The sequence below is a fragment of the Mus musculus genome, chromosome 10 (genome assembly GCF_000001635.26).
Source record: "Mus musculus strain C57BL/6J chromosome 10, GRCm38.p6 C57BL/6J".
Lineage (NCBI taxonomy): Eukaryota > Metazoa > Chordata > Mammalia > Rodentia > Muridae > Mus > Mus musculus.
The window spans coordinates 94,598,476-94,624,163 of NC_000076.6; the positions used below are offsets into that span (position 1 = coordinate 94,598,476).

Genomic DNA, 25,688 nt, shown 5'->3' on the forward strand with positions numbered 1-25,688 from the left:
CTGCCAACTGGAATGTACATGGGTACCTCGGATCCTCACTCAGGTCTGTGTGTGCACATCTGCATGGCCAGAACGTCATTGGCTGAGCCCTCTCCCTAGCCTGGAAATGACTGTGTTATGTCTGTTTCTGGAATAGCTAGCCAGCTCCTTGTGGCCAGAGCCCCGGCTCACTCACCTGTGGCTTTTCCCAGGACCTGGACAGGTACCAGATGTGTAGGTAGCACTCCATCCATGTAATGAACCATTTACTATGTAAGTAAATTTCCCATGAATGCTTGCTTCCTTCTCCCCTAGATTGTGAGCACTTGGTGCGGTGGCTCTCGGCCTTCCTAAGGCTGTGACCCTTTAATATAGTTCCTTGAGATGTGGTGACTCCCCCCCAACCATAAAATTATTTTCTTTGCTACTCCACAACTGTAAGTTTTTTGCCATTATGAATCATAACGTAAATATCTAATATGCATGATATCTGACATGTGACCGCTGTGAAGGAGTCGTTTGACTCCCAAAGGGATCTTGACCCACAGGTTAAAATCCAGACTCAGAGCAACCTGAACTATTCCTTCACCTGCCACACCCGATGGTGTTTTGGAATCTCCAGGATGAATTGTGTTTCTCAGCCTCCAACCAGAAACCTCTCCTGGTGCAGAGGGAGAAAGGTCCTGACTACAGTGTAGCCCCCTGGGATGCACTCCTCCACCTCAGCTATACTCCCCTGACACAGACTCTCCCACTCACCGGTCCTTCTCATCCTCCTCTCAGCCCCAAATTAGAGGAAATTTGGGGCCATAAAGTAGGCCTAGTAAAACATAGCCAGAATCTCATCTCAGTGAAAATAGACACACCTCAGAACCTAGCCCAGAGGTTCTGCCTTTTTCTTTTTCTTTTTCTTTTTAATTGTATTTATTCATTCATTCATTCATTCATTCATTCATTTACTTATTTATTTAATGTATTCACTTTATATCACTGTCACCCCCTCCCACAATCCCTCCCCCTCCCCTTATTTTCTGAGCAGGTGGGGCCCCCTGGGTATCCCCGCCTACATCCTGACATTTCAAATCTCTACAAGCTAGCTATTTCCTCTTCCACTGAGGCCAAAGAACCCAGCTAGAAGAACATATCCCATGTACACGCAACAGCTTTGGGATATGTTCAGGACCCACATGAAGAAGCTATATACATCCTCTACATATGAGTGGGGAGGCCTTGGTCCAGCTCCTGTCTGTTCTTTGGTTGGTGGTTCAGACTCTTTTTTTTTTTTTCCATTTTTTATTAGGTATTTCGCTCATTTACATTTGCAATGCTATACCAAAAGTCCCCCATAGCCACCCACCCCCTCTCCCCTACCCACCCACTCCCCTTTTATGGCCCTGGCGTTCCCCTGTACTGGGGCATATAAAGTTTGTGTGTCCAATGGGCCTCTCTTTCCAGTGATGGCCGACTACCCCAAGGGTCCAGGTTAGTTGACTCTGTTGGTCTTCCTATCTCCTTCTGGTCACACAATCCTTCCTCCTGTTTTTCCATAAGAGTCCCCATTGTTTTGCTGTGGGTGCCTGCATCTGTCTGAGTCAGCTGCTGGGTGGAGCCTCTCAGAGGACAACATGCTTCTGTCTGCAAGCATAATAGAGTATCATTAATAGTGCCAGGGATTGATGCTTGCCCATGGGATGGGTCTCAAGTTGGGCTGGTTATTGGTTGCCAAACTTTGTTTTTGACTGACACATTTCTGGGATTTGATGTGATGATACACACACACACACACACACACACACACACACACACATTGTGTGATGACCAATTGGGAATGGTATATATCTCAAGCACTTGTCATTTCTTTGTGCTCTGAACATTCTGCTCCCTCATCTATTTTGAAATAGATTGTGGCTAAAACATTGTCACCTCTGCTATTTTCCACTTAGTGAAACACCGGGCACACTTCTGTAGTCAAGAAACAAAGACAAGTAAGTTGTAAACCAACCTTCCATCTGTAGAAAAATCCTGCTGGGGGTGGGGGGGCTCATTTTATGCAAACAATTGCTTGAGAGTAAGTTGCCAATCAGTTATTCTACCTGATATTTATAGGCGATTATACACTGGCACAATTCATTACCTCAGTATAGTCATTACTTCTGTGTGTAATTCTTAAAGCTAAAGACCATCTTCTGTGGCCCAGAGATATGGCTCAGTGGCTAAGAGTGTGTGTCGTGCAAGCATGAGGACTGTGAGTTCAAATCCCCAGCACCTGTGTAAAAGGACAGGCTTGGTGCACCTGTAACCCCAGGATCATGGGAGTGGAGACATGATTGCTGAGGCTGCTTCCTGCTAGCCTAGCTCAAAGTCCATGAGAGACCCTGTCTCAGAGGAATGAAATGGATATTTGATAGAACAGGGTACTGAACATCCTCTTCTGACCTCTGTACTCTCTCTTTCTCTCTCTCTCTCTCTCTCTCTCTCTCTCTCTCTCTCTCTCTCTCTCTCTCTCTCTCTCTCACACACACACACACACACACACACACACACACACACAGTAGATGTCCAACTGACTCCAGATCCCTTTTAAATTTTCCTAACACCCTTTGCAGGAAAAGGAAGCTGCTCAGAGTTACAGCTATCCTCGCTTATCTCTGGTCAGTTCCCCACTCTTTCCTTGATGGCTGTGACTATCCATTTTCAAAGAGTTTTTCCTTTGTATCAGGTTCTTCGATCTGATATTTCCTCATGACTCACTGCAAGTTGTCTATCTTTGGTCAGAATTGCGGAAGTGACTCCTCATTCTCATCGCTTCCTCTCTGATGAGGCGGTTTCTGTCTATTCCATTGCTGATGGTCTTACATCGCTCATTCAGTGAAGACCCTTAGTCTTCAGCCATTCCACCTTACATGACCCTAAGTTCCTTAGAAAAGGGACTCTGGACCTGCATATCCCCTCATACTTTAAGTTTATTCATGTACTTATTTGGATCAACATAGAGGCAGACTCACAGACTCATCTCAACAGTCTTTAGTGACCTTCTGGCATGTTGCCATTACACCTGAGCCATCACCTTGACTTTTGACACAAGGTACTCCACGCTTGTGCACTTCCCTTTCCCTAGACCTAAGTTGTATGTTCTCGCAGGGATCTCAGATTCTCCTTAGTGAGAAACGGTATTTAAAAGACAATATCTGGGGGCTAGAGAGATGACTCAGCGGTTAAGAGCACTGACTGCTCTTCCAGAGGTCCTGAGTTCAATCCCAGCAACCACATAGTGGCTCCTAACCATCTGTAATAGGGTCTGGTGCCCTCTTCTGGTGTGTCTGAATGGTGGTACATAAAATAAAAGAAAAAAAGAGAAAATACTTAAAATACAATATATGGTGCTATGTCTTCTCTTTATTCTCAACACCCCTAGATCCTCCTAGCAGACAGAGCGGGGAATGCATGGAGTGTCTGTATGGGTGTGTGCATGTGTGCTAATGTATAATGATACATATAAAAATGTATCCGTTTAATGGGCTGCATGGCCCCCTAAAATGAATATACTATATGGAATACTTGGAGACCGGGCCTTGGAGGAGGTGACTAATGGTTGGTTTGGCCATTGGGGTGGTATCTCCATGAATAGCCTTATAAGAAGAGAAGTGAAGGTGGAGAAATTATTTGGGGATTAAGGGCAGAGACTGCTCTTGCGGAGGAACCAGCGTCAATGTCTAGCACCCATACTGCATGACTCACAACTGCCTGTAATTCTAATGCCAGGAGATTTTCCAGTCTCTTCTGGATCTCACAACACCTGTACTTATAAGTGTGCATGTGCACACATGCATATATCCATATCCATATGCGTCCGTACTCACAAACACACACACACATTTAAACATCCTTTAAATCTTAAAAACAATATGAACAGCTGTTAGAACTTGCTTTTTGTATGTACCATTTAAGAACACGGCAAGAAGACAAGCATCCACAAACTAGGCAATGGCCCTCAGCATGGACCAACTTAGCTAACAACCTGGTCTAACCCCATAGCCTCCAGAGCTTAGGAAATACATGGCTGTCCCTCAAGCAACATAACCTGCAGTTTTTGTCATAGCAGCCGGAAATGACTGAGAATATCTATACTTGTTTGTGTATAATTTCACACAGATGCGCACTTAAACCCACACTTATTTCTGCATCTGATTATATGTCGGCAATCAAGGGTGCACACCTCTGACATCAACCAGCATGGCTAAATTTATCCCAGCTTCCCTCCTTTCTGGACTTGAAACTCTTGCCTCCAACAAGGAAACCACCAGCTTCCACTTTCAGTGAAGGATAACTTTTGATGTTTCCTGGCTTCCATGGGAGGAGTTCCATTGTATTAAACCCATCGCTGAATAGAAAATATCCTAAGCTGAAATGCATTTAATATCCCTCACCTAGCAAACATCAGCCTTAACATATCCTGAGACCAGGAAAAGATCCATGCTCAGAACATGGAGTTCGCAGGCATGTTGCTTCCATGCCAATTCAGAGTTGACAAACTTTAAGTAGAACCTCAGAAGTCAAATTGTCTGCTCTCACTCACCTGACCAACCCTCTGTATACAAGTAACAGCTCACCTCTGTTGCCTTGAGTACACAGTGTTTGGTTACTCGCATGCCATGCTGGACTGCTGATGTGTTGGGTCACCTGCCTCATCCCGCTGGGGCCTCTAAAACCCTTGGCAGGTTGCCCTGTTTTATGTGCCTAGGACCTCTCATTTCTTTCATTCCATGAAACACTTCTCCTTGCTCACTTCTTCCCCCCCCCCCCCCCCCCCCACTGCTTAACTGCCATCCTCAAGCCCTGCTCTACACTCTAGGCTACCAACTCTTTCTCCACAGCCCCATGCCTGGCTCTGCCCCTCTGCTAACCAACTTAGAACTATATGGTTCAGGATGGGATAGGAAGGCAATAGGAACAGGAAAAGCAAGATCTCTATGCATGTTTCTCCTAGAAGCCATAGAAAATGACTAGGAGACACTGGGAAATACAGACCAGAAAAGAACCAGTCTTTCCCCTAGAGCAAACCATCACTGTCACTTTCCCTACAAAACAAAGCACACAAAGCAGTACTAGGAAAAGCTGCTGGTTTCTTCTGCTGCAAGAGGACTACGCAGCTGAGGTTGAAATGTTCAGAGGTCACATTTCCTCCCACCCATTCTCAGACACTACACCTGTGCCTGCCATGCTAGCTCCTATGCGTGTGCGTTATGTATGTTCTCTGTATGGCTAGACTTTCATCTGTCTTGTTTATTTTCTATATGCATTGCTTTGTTTTAAAACTGATAAGCTTTCTGCCTATTTCTATACTTAGGTCCTTCCATGGTGTCATTTTTAAGTGATTTTATTGCTTCCCATCATGTATGTGTTTAATCTATATAGTCTGTTGTTGGCTGACTGCCATATTTACTATTATAAATGAGCAACCTTAGCCTTACCATGCCAAGGGGGCTCCAGAAGCCGTTCAGTGTAGTGAAGCAGGTCAGCCACCTTACTTGGCTGGTAAATCGGGTCAACACATCTTCAGTTGTGTGTAATTGGCTGAAACAGTTGTGGTTTGCTTTGTCCACTAAGAAATACTCAGGGAAGGGGTGGCTAAACGAGGGTGCTGAACCTGAGTCTAGACAGTGTGACTGAGGCCCTCAGCTCGGTCCTAGAACCCCCTCATTCTCGTCGGGATCAAGAAAGAATCAAGAGACAGGAAAGAAGGAGAAGATTTTTGAATTTGTTTTTCCTTTGGATTTCTGCCAAGTTGGCTGGCACCTGCTGCCCTAGTCCCCCCACCCCCACCCCTGTCGGGACCAAATCAGTATTTTGTCTGGGTCCCTGGACTAGCAGGTGAGAATTCAAGCCACTTGTACAATCATGGACCTGGCAGAAAGAAGGTGTGTGGGACAGTCTCTGGAATGTCTAGTGTTTTCTTCTGGACAGATGTGGACCACATAGGAGAAACGTCTTGGGGGTTGAGTTGGGATGTACACTCAATGGGTATATGAGGGTAGGGTAGGGGGATCCCAGTAGCAGGAAGCCAAAGGACAGGGCATCTCCATGAGGCTTAGGGATGAGCCCCCAGGATATGTGTAACACCTTAACCCAGTCAAAAGACTGCAAGGAAGAATCTCCTAAAGTGACAGTGGAATAGGAGTCTCCCAGGGGCACCGTGAGAAGCCAGCTCTTTTGTCTGTGGAGATTAGTAAGCTGAGGCCAGCAACAGGAGTTCCCATGTTAGCCCATTGCTTGTCCTTTACCACCCCAAATCCCCGACCAAGCAGACTCATCAGGGAAGAATTGGAAAGCAAGAAGAGAAGAACATGCTGCCAAGCTGAGAAGTCAGCCATTGGTCCCTCTACCTCATCCGTGAGCTGGACATAGACCTGGTGGTAGTTGGGAGATTAGATGCAATATCAGGTCCATGGGTTTTCTGGGTTTGTCTGTTTGCTTGTTTGTTTGTTTGTTTTATTCACCTTGGGCTATTTTATTTTATTGAGACAGAGTCCCATTATGTGGTTCTGGTTGGCCTGGAACCTACTCTGTAGACCAGGTTGGCCTCAAACTCACACTGCTCACTCTCTAAAATGCTGGGATCGAAAGCTTGGACCATCACGCCCTCAAGGCTTGGCCATTTTAAACTCCAAGAACTGTGTCTGTGTTTACTACCAAAAGTGATCTCAGCCTGTTTCCCAAGATGAAGTCATGGATCTGGCAGAGTTTTTGTCCAGGTGTGTTTTATGTCCTGGGGAGTTCCCAGGGATGAGAGAGACAGCAGCAGCAGGTTGACTGTGGACAGCTTGTGAGCTGTTGTCAGTACAGCCGTTCCTCTTAGAGTCAACATGGAGTAAGCGTGGGGATCTGTGCTTCTCCCCACGTTGAACCTTCAGACCTGGTGAAGCCCTATTTCACTGAGGCGAGGGCCAAGCTCATCTGTATCCATCCTTTTCTCCACTGGCCTCATAGCAGCAGTGTTTCCCAACCTGGCCACGCCATGGCAATGTTTGCCCAGCCTGGCTACGAGATGGTCACCCCAGATCTAGGTTGTGCATCCTAGCTCACCCAAACACATAATTGCAGCTGCTGCTCTCTCTGTACTTATTACAGAGAGAGAAGGAAGTCCCTCCCCAAAACCAACCTGTGACCTTGGACCAGAGCTGGGTCACATAAGCACCCCGCCCTGCAACACATCTCTAGAACATTTTCACTTCCTTATTTCCTAAGACACTTCGAGCCACTATAAACTAAAATGGTGTCTCCACCCATGAACTGATCCCAATGAGATCATCAGTCACCTCACTGCTTGAGTGGGTACGGTGTTTCACAAACTATGTACTTTGATTTCTAAATCAGTTGATGCTGCTGGCTTCTTCTTGCCCCTTGAGATCTTGTTTGTCCCCTCACAGGGAGCTTCCTTTCTGGGTCTCCTACCTCTCCATCCCTCTTCAGGGTTCTGTGACTCTCTCAACTCCATTACAGTGTGTGTGTGTGTGTGTGTGTGTGTGTGTGTGTGTGTGTGTGTGTGAGAGAGAGAGAGAGAGAGAGAGAGAGAGAGAGAGAGAGAGAGAGAGGAGATGCCAGAGATAAATATTAGATATCATTCTCCATCTTTATCTTCTTCTCCTCCTCCTCCTTTCCCTCCATCATCTTTGTCATCACCACCACCACCACCACCATCATCATCATCATGATTTTTTTTGAGACAGGGTTTCTCTATGTAGCCCTGGCTGTCCTGGAACTCACTTCATAGATCAGACTAGCCTCGAACTTAGAGATCTGTCTGCCTCTGCCTCCCACGTACTTACTGACTTATTTTTATTTTTGAGACAAGTTCCCTCACTGAAGCTGGGGCAATTGGGCTAGACTGGCCATCCCCTGGGCTCCAGGGCTCTCTGTCCCTGCATTGGGGTCACAGAAGTGTGATGCCATGTCCAGCTTCTGGGTGGGTTCTGGGGATCCAAACTCAGGTCCTCCTGCTTGCATGAAGCGTCCTTTTCAAAGTGAGCTGCCCCTCCAGCCCCCACCCTACCCCCGCCCCCACCCCCGCATATGCTTTCTACACCAGCTCTCCTTGCATTCGGCAGCAGCCTGTGTGACAGATACCCAAACATAAATTCATCATTAGCACTCATCTCTTTTCTCCAGGGTCAATGTAGCCCCGGCTATCCTGGAACTCAATGTGTAGACCAGGCTGACTGGTTCCCAGCCTGGAACTCACAGAGATGCCCCTGCCTCTGCTTACTGAATTTGGGGATTAAAGTGGTGTGCAGTTACTCAACTCCATACTTCTAATTTCTGTATAACATCTCTGCCATGCATAGCCTTAGGCTGAAAACATCAAAGTCTTTCCCCTTACCTCTGGTGTTTTCGTATACCTCCACCTATCCAGACTGGAAGCTGGAGCCCTCACCATTGCCCACCTCAGACCCAGTCAGTACTACCTCCCAATTACATCTCAGAACTGCCACTCGCCATCTTGGCCACACTATGTTTGCCCTGTTTCCACTCTCTCTTGAGTGGTTCCAAACCAGTGCCTGTCTGTTCTGGTCCTCTTCCTGTGTGAGTATAATGCCTGCCACCATGCTAGCCACGTTGCCACCGAAAGATAACAGCTGTCACGGCTAAAATAATAAAACCCATGTTCTGGGGATGGCAGTGGGAAGACCGACAGAAGCCACTTGCCTATCAGCCCCATAGAGCAGCTGAATCAGTGCTGCCAATCACCTGCCAGTGCCATGATGAGGTCACAGAAATGTCTGTCCTACATAAGCCCTGGCTAATTGCATCACAAAACATCTGCTACCGAAGGGATGAAGGAGAAAACAGTCGGAACAAATCTATGACATGTTGATGTGTCAACCTCAAGGCAGCTATTTTAGTGCAAGGGACATATTTTAGTGGGAAAGACAAATTATTAATTATTTAGCATTTTTGTTTTTGTTCCCTATGACATGTTCAACTGATATTATGCCCATCTGTTTGAACAAGATCCATCTTCATTTATCTTTTTTGGATTATTACTGTTATTGTTATTATCATCATCATTATGACTGCTATTATTATTATTATTATACTGGGGCATATTAAGCAAGTTCTTACCACTAAGCTACATCCCCAACATCTTTGTTTTGTGATATAAATCGGTGCTTCCAATAATTTTTCGGGAGGAATTTTAGAATGGTCACCCCCAAACACCTCCAAGTCAAAAATACCTTTCTCTCACAGGTCCCTGTAGCTTCGTTGCTTGTTTTGAGTAACGATGAGGGAGGAAGGGCTCTGTGGGGTGGATAAGGGGAACAGATGTCCAGTTTCCCCAGTACGCACTGCTTTGACCCTGAGAGTGAGAGTTAGAATGTAAGCAGGACTCAGAGAATAGATGGTTAAATGCTAGCTCACAAGTAAAATATAAAGACCATGCATGAGGCTCGGGGACGAGGGTCCTTCTTTCTCTCCTGGAGGTGTTGTGCCAGGGAAATATTAGTAATCCCCCCCAAAAAACAGACAGGAGATGATTGGATGCAACTTACAGCAGGGTCTTTACTCTATTCAAGCTAGCTCAGGCCCCTCAGCTCACTACCGACACGCATGGCAGTTCTGGTGGTGGGGAAGCCCCAAATGTCTATCGGGGCAAGGCTTTATAGTAAACACAAGCAGGGAAGATGTGTGCAAGCATCAAATTGGAAAGCTCCTGTGGCCTTTAACATAATTGGCTGGTGCTGGGAGTCATATCATAAACTTAACTTCTGTTCCCCTCTGCATTGGTGATCGTTAGGCAAGGAGTGGACTTGTAACCTGGGCATGCAGGTTTGTTGAGGGAACAACCTGGAGATACTGGTCTTGTTGAAAGTGTAACCTGGAAACGCTGGTCTTGTTGGGGATTAGCCTAGAGACTGAAGCTAGGCCCAGGTTTTGTTGCGGGGGCAACTTGGAGACCAGTGGAGTTCAAACTTAGGCCAGGCTCTCTAAAATGGAGTCTGAACTTAAAAACTTTGGCATCCAGAGTCAGTTAGTTAACTGGTGTCTTATGGCCTCCATTCCACCCATCCCTACCTTCAGAGACCCACTAGGAGCCCTACTCAAGACCCGTGGAACCCTTAATTGGTTGCCCTATCTCCTAAGAAACATGATGAACTCCACTTGCTGAGGTTCAAAGTCCAGGGTGTAGGTATGATAATGGAGCTAAGAAGCTCACAAGGGCTTGGCTAAAGCTGTCTGTTTCCAGTGTCTGACTGCTAGCCACTTACAAAGGAGGCAGAAAGCCAAGGTTTAGACAAGGAAGAGGCTAGAGGTCCTGGAGGTTCATGTAAGTGACAGGGTCCTTTGAAAGTGCCCCACCTATGTTAAGAAGTATAGACTGATTTGAGTCCAACTGGTGGCAGCCCTATAGGATCCTGGTGTCTTTACCAATGATCAAGGTTTAGAAAAAAGAATTGAGCCGCTATCATCAAGTACAAAACCCTGGAACCAACCACCCAGAATCTCCCAGATTAATAACCACGAGGTAACCAAAAGACATTCTTCCCTCTACCTTTACCCAAGCTGCCCCAAGGGAGACCTACTGATAGTATTGTCCAGGCCTGAAGAGACTTTACCCATCACAGCTGGTTAGTGACTTCTGAACTTGCAGTTTAGGGACTCCATGCTAAAAACTGGGTATACTACGTAAGCACATGGAGGGATCTCCACAGCCGTTGGCTACTGGAGAAGTTACGCCTTTGTTCGTACCATTCCTTCTACCATGGCTCTCACCATGGGAAGTGTGAGAGGGGTAGACACTGTCCCCTTCTGACACTGTTGTCACGAGCCTCCCGTGGCATGTAGACTGTTGAAGGTCATCCTAAGATCACCAAGCTTGGGCCATCTCAGGGGAACTGGCAGGTTCCTTGGGATACAGCTCCTCATTGCTGAGGCTCTAGCAGCCTCTAGGGGTTGCCATGGGTTACTGAGTACTTGGTACCTTGTCTGGAATCGTTCAAGCTGAAGTTCTAGATATTTCCTCCAGGCGGCTCCAGAGAGCACAGTGGGTTTGATGATGGGACCTCAGCCAGGCCTCCATTGGCTGATGGTAACCTGGAAATGGTTAGAGAAAGGGCCAAGGGACCCAGGCTGGCCCTGTGGTCAGTCAGCTTGACTGGGTGCAGCTAAGATTTGCCCCCATTCTCAGGGTGTGTACGCACCACAATGAAGCAGATTCCCGGCCACCTGCTCTGACGGGCCACAGCATCCCATCCCTCCCTGAACCCTCCAAGGCTACAGCAGCTCCTGCTCTCATCCTAAGCTCCTCAGTGTCCAGACAGAGGCATGGGAACCCTGTAGGGCTGTGCAAAGGGCCTTCTGCCTTCTCCAGGGTCTTATCAGTAGCCCCTGTCACTTTCCAGGATTTCTTTTTCTTTTCTCTTTTTTTTCCTTTCTTTTATGAGTGTGTATATGTGCATGCATGCATGTGTGTGTGCACACATGCTCTTGTGCATGAGTACCCACACATGCACACATGTATACATACATGTATGTAGAGTTCAGAAGTCAATATTGGGTTATCTCCTTCTATACTCTCTACCTTATTCTTTAGAGACAGACTCTCAGTGAACCTTGATTTTGCCAATTCAGCTGGATCATGTGGCCAGAGAGCCCTGAGAAGTCCTGTCTCCACTCACCAAGCATGCCCTGCTGAGCTGTTTGTTTGTTTATGTATTTGACGTGGGTGCTGGGGATGAAACTCAAGTGTTCACACTCGCCTGGCAGGCACTTTATTGTGAGCCCTCCCCTCAGCTCTTGGGTGCCAGTTTTCAATGATTTATCTCGAGATCGAATCCAGTCCTGACACTCTCTGTGTGAGCATGCTCAGCACCGCTCATTACCCTGGACAAATGTGAAACCCCATCTCATGGGCCCCTTTCCCACTCTGCTCTCTGAGCATGACTCCTCATTCTTGCCAGGATGAATTCTCTGAGTTTCCAGTGTCCTGCCTGAAACTACATGGTATCTCCTCTCAGAGCTGAGACTCTGAGGATTTCATGGTCCTTTCTAACACATAGGGGTGTGTGTGTGTGTGTGTGTGTGTGTCTTTGTGTGTATGTCTGTATGTATATATCTGTGTGTCTGTGAGTGTGTGTCTGTGTGTAAGTATGTATCTGTGTGTGTAAGCTTGTATATCTGTGTGTGTTTGCACGTGTGTCTGTGGGTTTGTGAGCGTGAGTATGTATGTATCTGTGTATGTCTATGTGCATATATGTAAATGTGTGTGGTTGTATGTGCATGTGAGTGAGTATGGGTTAGTGAGCATGCATGTGTGATTGTGTGTGTGTGTCTATGTGTGTCAGTGTGTATGTATGTCTGTGCAGGTCTGTGTGTATGTCTATGTGTGTCTGTGTGTGCCTGTCTCTATGTGTGCATGTACACAAATGTGTGTGCTTGTATGTGGATTTGGTGACTGAGTATGGGTTAGTGAGTACATGTATGTGTGTGTTTATGTGTATGTGTGTGTGTGCATGGATATGTGTGTGAGCTAATATTTGGAAAGCTGTCTGTGACCTGCTCCGAGTGACTTTTCTGAAGAACACTGAAGAACTTTAAGACACAGCTCCCACATTCATGAAGATTTTATCTTCTAATTGGCTGCATAAGACACTAACACATGAAGAAGCTAGAAAGTAGTTAAACTACTGTGTGTGTGTGTGTGTGTGTGTGTGTGTGTGTGTGTGTGTGTGTGTGTGAAACATGGGGTACAAACTGGGGCCCATGATGGTGTAAGCCCTTAAGGGCATCTTGGCCAGCACAAGCATTGTCTTTCAAATTGTCTTATGTGTTATAACATAAGATTTAGTAACTGGCCATCTTAAGGTGTAGAGTCCAGTGGCTTTCTGTACATCCATGTTGCTAGGCAACCATCTCTACCTCCCATTCCCATCCTGCAGAACCAAAACCCCACCTCCACTCAGTAGTAGCTGTCTGTCATTGCCCTCTCGCCCTGGCCACCATCATTCAACTATCTCTGTGACCATGATTACCCTAAGAACATCATACACACAGTACGTAGCCTTCTGTGATTGACACCTCACTGAGCAGTCCTCTAAGCTCATCCGTGTCGAAGGCTGTATCCACATTTTAATCCCGTTTAAGGCTAAGTAATACTATTTTGCAAACGTACACCACACCTTGTTACCTGTTTGTCTGGCAGTAGAGATGGGGGCTGCTTCTGTATTTACACCTCCTGTGACTAATCCTGTTATGAACACAGGCATGCAAATAAATCCTCGCTGCTTTCAGAAACACGGGGCTCCATCCCCAGAGCTGAAGTCGCTAAGTCACACTCCATTCTTCTTAGTCTTTGGAGAATCTGGCACGCAGTTTCTCAGATTGGCTTGCCTCCTGTTATATTCCCACCAGCCGAGCGCAGGATTCCAATTTCCCCTCACCCTTGCCAGCACGTTCCAGCTTCTACTTCTTTTCATTTTTTGATGGTAGCCATCATAATAGGTACAAAGTGGCCAGCAATTGCTTTAAAAAAATTTTTTATATAGTTGCTAATGTTTAAGGTCTTCTTGTTTCTAATCCACATTCCCACTTCATTTGAGAGACTGTAAGACTCTGGCGGGCCTCAGCCTGCACTTGCCTCTGGTGACAAGTGTCTGGAGCCAAGCAGCAGCTGTGCCCCTGGCAGGGACAGGGTCTGCATAGCCAGCTCACCTCACTGTCTCTCTGCATGGGCTCTTGCACACAGGGCCAAGGCAATGCCTCTCCCGCCAAGGTTGTTGCTTTCCGTAGCACAGTCAGGAAGAAAGAGAGCTGTTTCATATACCTACCCTTCATGAACTCGGAGAAAGATAGACACCAACAGGAACACTGGCAGCCAGCACAAGGTAAGGGAGGCTGCTTAGATTTAACCCACAAACACCATTCCTCACACTAACCTATTCCCTGCCTGGCCCTGTAGGCACTAGGCTTGTGGTCCTGGCTAAACAACTCAGCTGGGAGGTATTCCCAGACAAGGGTTGTGCTGTGAGCTGGTCCAATCAGGCATTTTGGAAAGGGAGGTAGAGTTTCACCTCTGCTTGAAATCTGATACATCAATCAGACTTGAGCTTCATCAATATAAGTCATATAAGTTGGCTCCCTCATACTTCAGGAGGCTACAAGCCCAACATGGAGATCTCTGCAGGGCTATCTTCTGAGGCCTGGCTGCTGGGCCTGTAGAGGTTCTCTTTCGTGTTGTCCTCTCACCATCTTGCTCTGTAACTTGATCCTGTGGCGTAGTGTTCTTTACTTGCGGGATGTCAGTCATGTTGGATTAGAGCCCGCCCACAGGACCTAGTACCTTAACTGTCTGGCATGATGCTGTCTCCAGATGCTTGAGGCTTCCGCATGAGAACTGTTGAAAAGATTCATTCCACAGCAGATGGAAAGAACAGGAAGGAGGGATGGGAGAGACACAGTGGCCTTGGAGTTTAGCTTCTCAGTACCTGTTATGTTGCTAACATTACAAATTGTCACAAATGTTAGTTGAAATATAGAAGTTACATTTTTTTTCCCAGAAGAGCACTCAAATCAAGTATGGGCAGGGATGGGGCTAGAGTAGAGGGGCTAGTCTTCTACCCCTGTTAGCTTCTAGAAGCTCCATAGCTTTCTGTGGTTTGCAATCCCCATGAGTCTGAATTCTGCTCCAATCACATCTCCTCCTCCTCCACTTCTTCTTCCCTGTCCCATTGGTCCTCCCAGATTTCCCTGAAGCTCTTCCCACACTAAGATTCTTTACCACATTTGTAAAGCCCTCTGGCCATGTAAGATAACTAATACAGGTCATAGAATAGTGTTGCATGTAGTTTTATGCTCTATCCTCCTTTGACCCCAAGAGTGGCCACAATACTAGCCCCCTCCCAGCTTCCCTTGAATCCTTGGATAAAAGACACAGACACACACAGTTGTTTCTTTTGAACTTGCCTTAGGACACAAGTGCTGGGCACTACTATCTACCACCTAGAAAAGTGTGCCCCTACCAATTTCTTATCTCAGCTTCTCACATCTGCCCTAAACCTTGGTTGCTAAACTCCACTGACCACTTACTTGCCTTTGGACCAGCCTGTGTGGCTACTCTGTTTTGAGATCTCATATGGTTGCCTGGTTCACTTTTCTCCAAAGCAAGATGAACTCCATTCTCCTTCTTTGTGTCTCCCTGCCTCCAGGGACCTGGAAGTTCCTCCTGTACCTTCCATCCAGCAATTGGCCTATGGCTTTCATTACTGACAGATAAAGAACCAACTGGGGAACAGGACCTTAGCATCGGCATCAACCCCTACAGAGTAGGACACTGTGGTGGTTTGCATAATAATGGCCCCCATAGACTAATATATTTGGATGCTTAGACATCAGGAAATGGAACTTGGATGGACAATGAATGGGGAAGATTAGGAAGTATGGCCATGTTGGAGTGGGCATGGCCTTGTTGGAGGAATCATGCCACTGGAGGTCCAATCTCTCCTCTCCCTGTCTCCCTGTCTCCATGTCTCCATGTCTCCCTCCCCCTCCCTATAAGAGTTGCCTTGGTCATGGTGTCTCCTCATAGCAATAGAACAGTGACGATTCTTGTGATATTTTAGCAAAAAAAAAAAAAAAAAGTGGCTTTTTTTTTTTTTTGCTCTTGTCCTAAAAATCTACCTGAGGCTAAATTGAAGAGTTTTAGATTAATAGTGTTGGCAAAGGAGACTTCAAGACAGCCTAATGTTGACTGTGTCATGTGGTTTTTAATGGTCCCTCTTATGCTGACCTACTATGAAAAGGAACAAGCTGAGCAAGGAAAAATGCAAAATGCATAGTTTGAAGAGAAAAAGGAACACCAGGAAATGCTTTGTCGGAACCAATTCCTGTGTTCAAGGAAATAAAATGTTTAAAGGACAGCCTGGTGCTAAATGGAATAAAGAGAGTGGTGACCTCACACCAAGACCCCATCTAGCTCTGCTTCCAACCTGTGAAAAGGAATTAAAGAAAAGCTTAAACAGTGAAGGAAACCATCAATAGCAGAAAGCTGAGGCATATATAATTGAAGGAGAGGGCCAAGTCCTGGCCCCATCAAGTAATAGATGTTGGCAGTCTCAGCCAAGGGGTTCCGACTTTAGAGTCAAGGAAACAAGAACATGTAAAATCTTTCTCTGCAACTAAGGAAAACCACTAAGGTCAGGCCTGTGTCCTTGCATGGAAACCCAAAGAGATCATCTTGTGAAGCTGTGAACATAAAACCTAGATGGTGTTGGAGACCCCAAGATGTTGGTGATGCCAGAGTCATGTGATATCTGCCAAGGAAAGCTGCTAACTGGGTGTAGAACCAAGACAGAGATATGTGTTGCAGTCAGTAGAGCTGAAATGAGTTGGAGACTTAAGAGCTTTGACATCAGACATGAAGATACTGCATCTGGAGTCTGCCCTGATATCTTCTGTCTTGCCCTGGTCTAGTACCTCTTCACTATTCCTCCCTTTAGGAATGACAGTGTATATTCTGTGCCATCATATGTTGGAAGTATGTGATCTTATTTTTAAAGTTTGAGTTTCCAGGGGGTTATAGTTAAGAGATTGCCATGAGTCTCAGAAGAGATTTTTGAACTTTGGACTTTTAAACAGTTGTTCAGTCTGTGGTAGACTGTAGAGACTTGTGAAGTTAGACTGAATGCACTTTTTGCATTATGATTTGGCTACAAGCCTATGGGGGCAGGGAGAGGAATGTGAGGGCTTGCATAAGAATGGACCTCATAGGCTCATAGACTTGAGTGCTTAGAACAATGTCTAAGATAGACATGGACACAGGCGGGCACTGTTCTGTCTACCACAACCCCTGTCCTTCATGCCTACTCCCACCTTGAAGATCTAGTGGGAACTGTCCATCAGAACACTTCACTAGAGTGGTCCCATGGCCCACACCAGCCCCCTACAGTGCCCACAAAACAGGCTCTGGGTCCAGAGGGGCAGAGGGCTAGCCTTCTGGAAGGTAGAAGTTCTGTCTGCACTTGTAGAGATGAGAACTGAGGGGAAGCAAAGAGACAAAGAGGCCTTGCACTGTTTCCCCACTGTCCGTGACTCTGCACTGAGGGAACGAGTCTATCCTTCCTTGTTCTTGTGAGTTTCTGCCCCTGTAAACCAAAGTCATCCGGACATAGATAGACAGACAAAACAGCTTTTGAGTGAGGGCCTGACCCTGGCCATGGGGAGACAGCCCACAGGAATGAGTTGTCCTAAGTGTGGAGAAGCTAAAGCTTCCAAGGCCTCCATCCCCATGTCCCACAGAGGCCCTCCATGAGCACCACGCTGCTACAGTCCAGTAAACTCTGTAGACAATGCATTGACTAAGGTGATTGCAACCAGGGCATTCGCTGTTCATTTCCACTGGGCTGGTAGGAGTGAGTGGAGGGCACACGCTTGTACTTAGAGCATTTCCAGCTGCTTTCTTAAGTCTGTAGGTAGGCTGGCTGCTGCGGTGGCTTATAGGAAGGAGGACATGGATATGTAATGTGTGACCATCTTTAGGGCCTTCTGGGGTTTGCCACCAGAAATATGGTGAGTGGAGGAAAAACATGGAACAGTAGAGAGCCAAGGCTCGTCGCTGAGAGCCTGTCTGGTCACCACACATATCAAGTGGATGACTGTAATCTTGATTCCTGGTCAAAGCTGAATTCTCTTCAGTGAGGAACTGCCAGATACCACTGTGTAAATGGACATCTTTCCCTGTTTTAGTGGAAGCTGTACAGATTCAGATTTATCAGGATTCCTGCATGCATTGGCTACTCTTCCCATTGTGATTTCAAAATGGCTGACAGCCGTGACACAGGGTGGGTTTATTTGGGCTCATAGTTTCATAATGCAGTGCATTATGGTGGGGAAGGTAGAGCAGTGGGTACTTAACGCATCCACCCACATTGCATCAGCAGCCAAGAAGCAGAGAGATGAGAGCTCATACTCACTTCCAGTCCTCCTTGATATTCAATCTGGGCCTCCCAGCCCATGGAAAGGTGACACCCACAGTTAGGGTAGGTCAACCAATCTCAACTAAACTCCAGCTAGGGATAGTAATGAACATCTTAATTTCAGAATTCAGAAAGCAGAGGAAAAAAACAAAAACAAAACAAATAAACAAACAAAAAAACCAAACAGGCCTTCAGAGTGTCTTTGGCGATAGCCACCAGGGCTACAGTGAGACCTTTGGGTGTAAGGTGGGAGAGGGAGGAAGGAAGGAAGGAAGAAGCCAGGCGGTGGTGGTGCATACCTTTTATCCCAGCACTTAGAAGACAGAATTCAAGGCCAGCCTGCTCTTCAGAGTGAGTTCCAGGACACCCAGGGCTATGCAATAAAACCCTATCTCAAAAAAAAAAAAAAAAAAAAAAAAAAAAAAAAAAAAAGAAAGAAAGAAAGAAAGAAAAGAAAAAAGAAGAGAAGAGAAGAGAAGGAAACAAGAAAAGGAGAGAGAGAGACTCCATTATAGATTCGCCCAAGTTTTGTCTCCTAGGTGGTTCTAGAATCAGCTTGACATTCAATATTAACCACTACACTGTGGAGCTACAAACAAGCCTGCAGGGCTACAGCAGACGTGTGTGTGTGTGTGTGTGTGTGTGTGTGTGTGTGTGTGTGTAAGACATTGCAGACTCGAGCATCCCAAGGCACTGGCTTGTGTTGCAGAGAGACCTCATTGAGACAGATGGTGAAACACAGGTCAGCTTCTCTAATCTCAAAAATATTCTCTGTGTGACCCCCATCTAGATAATACTCTTTTAACCTCACTGTCACATGGGAAAACATGGGCAAAGCCCAGGGGCACAGGTCTGGAATCTCAGCTACTCTGGAGCCTGAGGCAGGAGAATTACAAATTCATGACCTGCCTGGGCTACAAAGTGAGTTCAAGGCCAGGCTAGGCAAGTAAGTGAGCTCTTCCCTCAAAATAAAAAGGGGAAAGAAGGCTGACGATATATAAGCTTAATGTTAAGGCTCTCCAGTATTCAAAAAAGCAAATAAAATAAAAGTAAATCAGATCTCACCCCTCAACAAAAAGGGGTGACACGAGTTATTGTTCTACATTTTGTGTTCTGCTATTTGTCAGCTCTTGAGTATCCATAATTTGTTGCGATATGTTTTCTCATTCTGTTAATTTTTGTATTTCTAAATTTGCATTGATTTCTTCTAAAGAATGCCCTATTATTCAGGACTCATTACCTGGACCGGTTCCCAGTGAATAAGTCACGCTGAGGAAGGGAGAATGGCCAGCCTGCCCAGAAAAGCTAGCTTGGGAACTGAGAACCACCGGTGAGAGCTTGGCGGAGATGGAGACAGGTGATGGTGGATTCTGATGAAGGTGGGTGGGCAGCCAGGTGCCGGGAGGCGGGCTCTGGGTGACGGGTGCACAATGGCTCCTGCCAAGAGGAAGAGGTCCTTTTCCTATTGAACAGATGTTTCCCGACAGCTTCAACCTTCTGCACCTGTGAAGAGTGGCGAGATGATTAAAGACTAAACCAGGTGGTATGTTCCAGAATCCTGAAAAGGAGTCAAAAACGTGTCAGTCTCTGGAACGGAGATTTATAAGAGCCCAAGTAAATGGCTGAGCCTGATCAGAGCTTGCGTGCTTCCCAGGGCTCCCAAGAGGCCTTGGGGGAGAAGGCAGCCCCTCCACTCATCAAGAGTTGAGAGTTGTATGAAAACCCCATCTGGGCAATTCCAGGACCAGAGCTAATGAGAGATGCTTTCCACCATCCTGCTACACTGTGATAAAGCATTTAAAGAGAAAATTTCAAAACGACAATCTCAACACACTTACGTACACAGAAGATGAATTAGACTAAAACAATACTTTAAGGTGGAAAATGTAGACTTTTTTTTTTAAATCTAAATGACATGCAGGAGAAATATCTGTTACTCCTTCCACATCCAAAAGTAATTTTCTTAATGTATCAAAACCCTGATAAATCTTAAAAAAAAAAAGACCACCAGTCTAATAATAAAATAGGCATTTCACCAGAAGGAAATACATACGCCTCTTGGAGGGAAAGCGATTAAGCCTTATTCACAATGAGAGCATGAAAAATAGAATTCACAGTGCAATTTCAGCTATCAGATTTGTAGAGATAAAAGAATGTTGGCAAATCAGGAGGACTCACACTCTGGAGTAAATTGTTAGCGTATAGATCCAAATATCTGTGGCAAGCAATTTGATGGTATGGATTCAGCTTGTAAGAACATACCTTGGCACTCGGCAACTTGATTTCTGTGAATTTGTTATAAGGTCACACATGTATGATATGACTCAATGCAATGATAGAGCTCTTGTCTAGCAGGCCCGAGGCCTTGGGTTTGACCTCCAGCAACAACAACAACAAAAAGGAATTATTTACAACACTTTTTATTGATTTTGTTATTGTCTTGAGACAGAGGCTTGTGCGGCCCAGGCTTCTGACTTTCTATGGACCTGTGCTAATTAGCTTTAGAGGTCAATTTGCCATAACCTAGACTCACCAGGGGAGAATCTCAGTTGGAGGATTATCTAGATCAGGTTGGTCTGAGGGCATACATGTCTGGATGGTTAATTTACCCAGCCCACTGTGGATGGCGCCATTCCAGAGCCCGGGTCCTGAACTGTGTAGGATGAAGAAAGCTAGCCAAACATGAGCATCAGCAGGCAGCAGGAGTGTTTCTGCTTCTCTCAGCTCTGCGATACGACAAGCTGCCCGAGTCCATGGCAACTGCTCCTTAAGGATGGATTGCAACCTGAAACTATTAAGCTACAGGAGACCCACTCTTTCCCTATGTTGCTTTGGGTCAGCGGGCTGGCTAGTTTTAGGTCAACTTGACCCAAGCTAGAGTCAGCAGAGACGAGGGAACCTCAGTTAAGAAAATGGTCAAGCTGTAGGCAAGCCTGTGTGGCATTTTCTTAATTAGGGATTAGTTGGGGTGGGGGGGGGAGCGCGGGATGGGGCAACCCCATTATGAGTGGTGCCACCCTGGGCAGGTGAGTTGTGAGTTCTATAAGAAAGCAGGCAGAGCAAAATGTATGGAGCAAGCCAGTAAGCAGCACCCCTCCATGGCCTCTGCATCAGCTCCTGCATCCAGGTTCCTCCCCTGTTTGAGTTCCTGCCCTGACTTCCTTCAGTGATGAACAGCAACATGGAAATGTAAGCCAAATAAACCCTTTCCTTTCCCCTCAACTTGCTCTTGGTCATGGTGTTTCCTCGGAGCAATAGAAACCCTAAGCCAGTCAGGGTGTGTTGATCACAGCGACAGGAATGGATCCAGGATAGTAGCCGAGGTTAACTTTGAACTTCGGATCCTCCCATCTCTGCCTCCTGAATACTGGGATTGAAGGCATCGCCATGACATCCAGGCTATTATGTTTTGCTGGGGGATTGAACCTAGGACTTTCTGCATTGTAGTTAAACACTACCAAGTGGACCACATCTCCAGCTCTGCTGTACTTTTAAAATAATAACAACAGTGAGAGGCAAGCCAGCCTTACACCCAAGGGAATAAGCTGTATCCACAGGCAGGGATATTACTCTGTTGCATAAGAGTATGAGGAAGCTCTATGTAAACACATATACCATGATTTTCAAGATACTAAACATGAAGGATTCAAGAAGGTATAGAAGAAATAGAGTGTTTGCAGTGGCAAGTCAGCACACAGTACTTACAGAAAGACAGGAGGGAGATGGAGTTGTAGCTCAGTTGGTAAAGTGCATGCTTACTATGCACAAAGCCATGGGTTCAAGCCCCAGCACACCCAAAAAGAGCATGATGGTGCACACCTATAATCCCAGAATCTAGGAGGTGGGGGCAGGACAGCTAGAAGTTCAAAGACATCCTCTGCTTCATAGCAAGTTCCAGGCCAGCTTGGCCTTCGTGAGGCCCAATTAGAAGGGGCTGGGGGTGGGGAGCATTGTGTATATGGATATGAAGAGACATAACCTATGTCTACGAGTCAACCAGAATGGCATGGCAGCAGTTAACCTCCAGAGGGAGGTGAGGACGCTCTGGCACTTACCCACCCTGTGTAAAGAACCCAGTGTTTTAAGAGTGAAGAAAGCTAGCCGAGCAAAAGCGGCAGCAGGCAAGATGGGTGCATTTGGCTCTCTCTGCTCCTGACTGCGGATGTGACGTGACTAACTTCTTGAATCCCTGCGTCAACTTCTTCTCAGTGATGGGACTTGTAACCTCCGAGGGTGACAGGGAGCCACAGGAACTACTGTCCATTCAGTGGCTGCCAGCAGCAGGCACAGCAGGGCAGTGGGGATGCAGGAGATGAGGAGACAGACAAGAGTCTGCCTGCAGGGAGCCCGCAGTCGAGTCAGCAAGATGAGCAACAAACATATAAAGCACATGTACAGGCTTGTGATGGCCAGGCAGAGAGACAGATGTGAGGGAAGGAGATGAGGGAAAGGAAGGAAGAAAGGCAGGCAGGTGTTAAAAGAAAATGAAAATCAGGAGAGAGGGAGAGAGTAAATGAGGCCATGATCTTATTTTAGATAGAGAGGTAGGTCATCCATGCAGACTCCAGCCATGCAGATCTCTGGGGTAGAAGCTCCAGGGTACAAGATGTGCCGTGGGCACTTCTGAGAAGGAGTGGGCGAGGGGAGGGAAGGGCATTGGGATGGCTACTGAGCTATGTCCCCGTGTCAACCATTCTTCAGGAACCAGAACATGCTCCTCAGCCTTTCAGGAGTGTGGCCAGCCCCTCCTGGATTCCCTAGGAAGACCTGTTCTTTTTTTTTTTTTTTTTTTTTTTTTTTTTTTTTCCAACCTCAAGCGAGCGAGCGACCCAAATGGAATAGCACCAGCTTCGGAGCTGTGGAAGGTAAGAGAGTTGGCACATATACTTAACAGCCAGGGTATTTAACCACTTCTCTTTTGAAATAACCTTCCAAACCCAAAGTGACACATCTCAGTGTCCCCATCCTCCATAGCCCCCAGCAACGCCCCCTCCCCCCTCAGTTCTCCTAGAGCGCGTGTTATCTTAGCAGAATGCAAACACCTTTACTAAAACTGGCTCTCCCCGACCTGTGTGGTCCAGAAGCAGTCTTCTGTGATTGCCTTCCAAAAGATGGCTTGGCCCCATGGGACCAGAACTTCCCCCAGAGTGAGTAACTCTCTGTATGGTGCGTGCTATGCAAACTCTTCGGTCACCCTGGGTCCTGGCTCTTTAAGACAACAGAGCCCCCAGGGGAAGAGTGTTGAGTCTTTTGTAATTGGACAGTTGGCTGCATCCAGCGGCAATGTTTACTGAGTACATCAGAAGCCAGCCCAGGGACCCTCGTGTTTGCTCAGTATCCACACAGCAAATAGCAAGAGCCTCCCTTGAACGCATGGGTCAGAAAGGATTTTCCTCAAATCTAAGTGAACCTCCAGGGTGACGGCTCATTCAGAGCTGTGCTGGACAGGGTGTCCTAGAAGACGGGTGCCAGGCTTCCTTCAGCTGGGTCGACCATCAACTGGCTTTTCTTCTCATTTTTGTGTCCTGGTGACAGAGCCAAGCCTGGGAGACTGGAGGAGGACCCAGGCCAGTCTGGGATCTACTTGGAATGAGAGCCCAAAGGGCAGCTGGAGGGAGCAGCAGGGGGTGGGGCAAGGAGGAAGGCCCACTAGCTGTGCTGAAAAGGAGACCCACAGCTTTTATGCACATGATTAGTGATGAGCTGGTTGCCTGGCAACGGCAGCCCCTTTCCCCCTTCTATCCATACCCCTCAGGCTGCATGTAATGTTTGTGACATTTTTCTTTTCACCGCAGAGACAGGGAGTCTGCCCCCTTCATTAGCAGAAGATGGTACCACCCCGGGTACTCCCCCCCACACGCACACAACCGGCTTGTTAGAAATCCTCTCCCTAAAGCATTTAATTATTAATTGCACATTGGGCTGATTGCTGTATCTAGATAGCCCTGCGGATAGTTCACAAAAATAAAATGCTTGGAGCGAGACCTGGCACATGGGAAGTGCTATATGAAAATTAGCTGAGAAATTAATGTTCTTAGGAGTGATTCCCTAGGGCTGAGACCTCTTGGTCCAGGTTTGTTCTTTCCGCCGTTTCTCAGACTCTCCCAAAGCCAGAGGCAGAAGAGCCCTTCAAAGTGCCTTCCCACACAGCTGCCTTTGTTTACAGCTGGGGAAACTGAGTCCCAATAGACCACTCACAACACCAGAGTCAGATGGAATGCAGATCTTCAATCTTCACTATACTTCCTGTTCTCAAAAATTTAGTGTGCCTGAGAGTGGACCTGCAGTCCATCAAAAATGCAGATTTAAGATTCCTCAAACTGTCTTTTACTCTCTATTAGTTTCCTGGGACTATAATGACTTACCTCAGACTTTGCCAATTTATCACCCACCGGGTTGGAGATCCGAAGTCCTAAAGTGAATTTTAAAGACTGAAAACGAGGAACGAGGAGTCCAAGTCCTTCCCGAGGCTGGAGGGGAGAATGTGGCCTTTACCTTTAACAGCTTTGGGGCTGCTTATATTCCTTGACTTGTGGGAAAGTCACATGATCATAGGTCTGTGCCGGGCATCTGCGGGTTCATTTGTGTTGTCCCGGCTGTGCCTCCACAAACAGATTCCGGCCCAGGTGATTAAGGCAGAGCCCTGGGAACTGCATGTGAGCCCCCACTGAGAACAGAGGGTCTCCTAGACAGTTAGGAAGTCCTGCCCGCCATGCTCCTTCCTCTTCGTAGGGAAGGCTGGTCTTCCAGTCCTTGGTCCCACAGTCTGAAAGTGAGAGAAAAATAAAACCCACTGCTGAAGTGTATGGGGGGGGGCGGTGGTGGTGGAGGGGGCGCTCCTGTCTTGTAAATAGGAAACCAAGACTGATGGACCCCTACTTCCATATGCACCCCAGAAAACCCAGAGAGACCCACCCACACCAAGCTCTTTCCCTCTGGGAGATCTAAGCCTAGCAATCTGCCAAACACAATCAATCAATCAATCCAAACAAACAAACAAACACTATGCTCTTTTGAAGGTAGAGAAGTGAGATTCTCCGAGATCACCATGGTAGCCCAAACTATCCTCGAACTTCCCATCCTCCTGCCTCCGCCTCCCAAGTGCTAGGATTTCAGGCACAGGCCGCCACACCCGGCACTTTTAAACATACAGGAAGATGGATGTGCTAAATTAACTTCAAAAACATGGAGTAGTAACACTGGAGAATTCCCAGGAATTGTCTCTCGGAGCAGTGAAGGGAGCTGGGTATCTCAAAGGATGGGTGAGAGAGTGACGGGCCTGTTCCTGCTCAAGTCCCTAGAGGAAAATTGGAAAAACAAAGGAGCCCTCCCTCCGCTGCTGCGTGTGTGACCACTAGGGGGCGGAGTGTATCCAAGAATGGGAAGGCCACCTCTGCTTGCCTTTGGTTGTGAGGGCGATTTTTAAAAGGCCCCGGCTTACAGTGTGAAGGGTCATTGCCTTTAATACAACCTTAGTCAATAGGTTTCTAATTGGGCTATTAATCTGGAAGTAAGTGTGACATCGGAACCCCAGAGGGTGGGGTGAGAGGGATACAGCCGTGACAAATGAGTAGCCTGCGGAGCTGTTTTTAAGGGTCAGCTCTCTCAGAATCTTTGTTCTCCTTCAGTGTGAATTGACACCACTACCCCATCACCACCACCACCCAGCAACTTGGGACTTTGTCACAGAGCAGTAGGTTAAAAATAGCAACACATCAAATAATAATTCAGGAGTTTTCTGGT

The 25,688-nt window shown here is 46.8% G+C and overlaps 1 long non-coding RNA gene across 4 annotated transcripts; it reads right to left on the minus strand.

The window, feature by feature from the left end:
* Positions 1-1,574: 1,574 nt before the first annotated feature.
* Gm32898 lies at positions 1,575-25,229 on the minus strand. Of its 4 annotated transcripts, none has more exons than XR_001779842.1 (5): positions 25,097-25,229; positions 24,441-24,711; positions 19,186-19,448; positions 9,213-18,333; positions 1,575-1,614 (listed from the first exon to the last, which is right to left on the minus strand). It is a non-coding gene; the product is annotated as a predicted gene, 32898 (long non-coding RNA). The 4 variants fall into 4 exon arrangements; XR_003948933.1 differs by lacking the exons at positions 24,441-24,711; positions 25,097-25,229 and adding an exon at positions 24,311-24,434 and having other exon boundaries at positions 9,213-9,334; positions 10,958-18,333; XR_380689.3 differs by lacking the exons at positions 24,441-24,711; positions 25,097-25,229 and adding an exon at positions 24,311-24,434.
* Between the last annotated feature and the right edge of the window lie 459 nt (positions 25,230-25,688).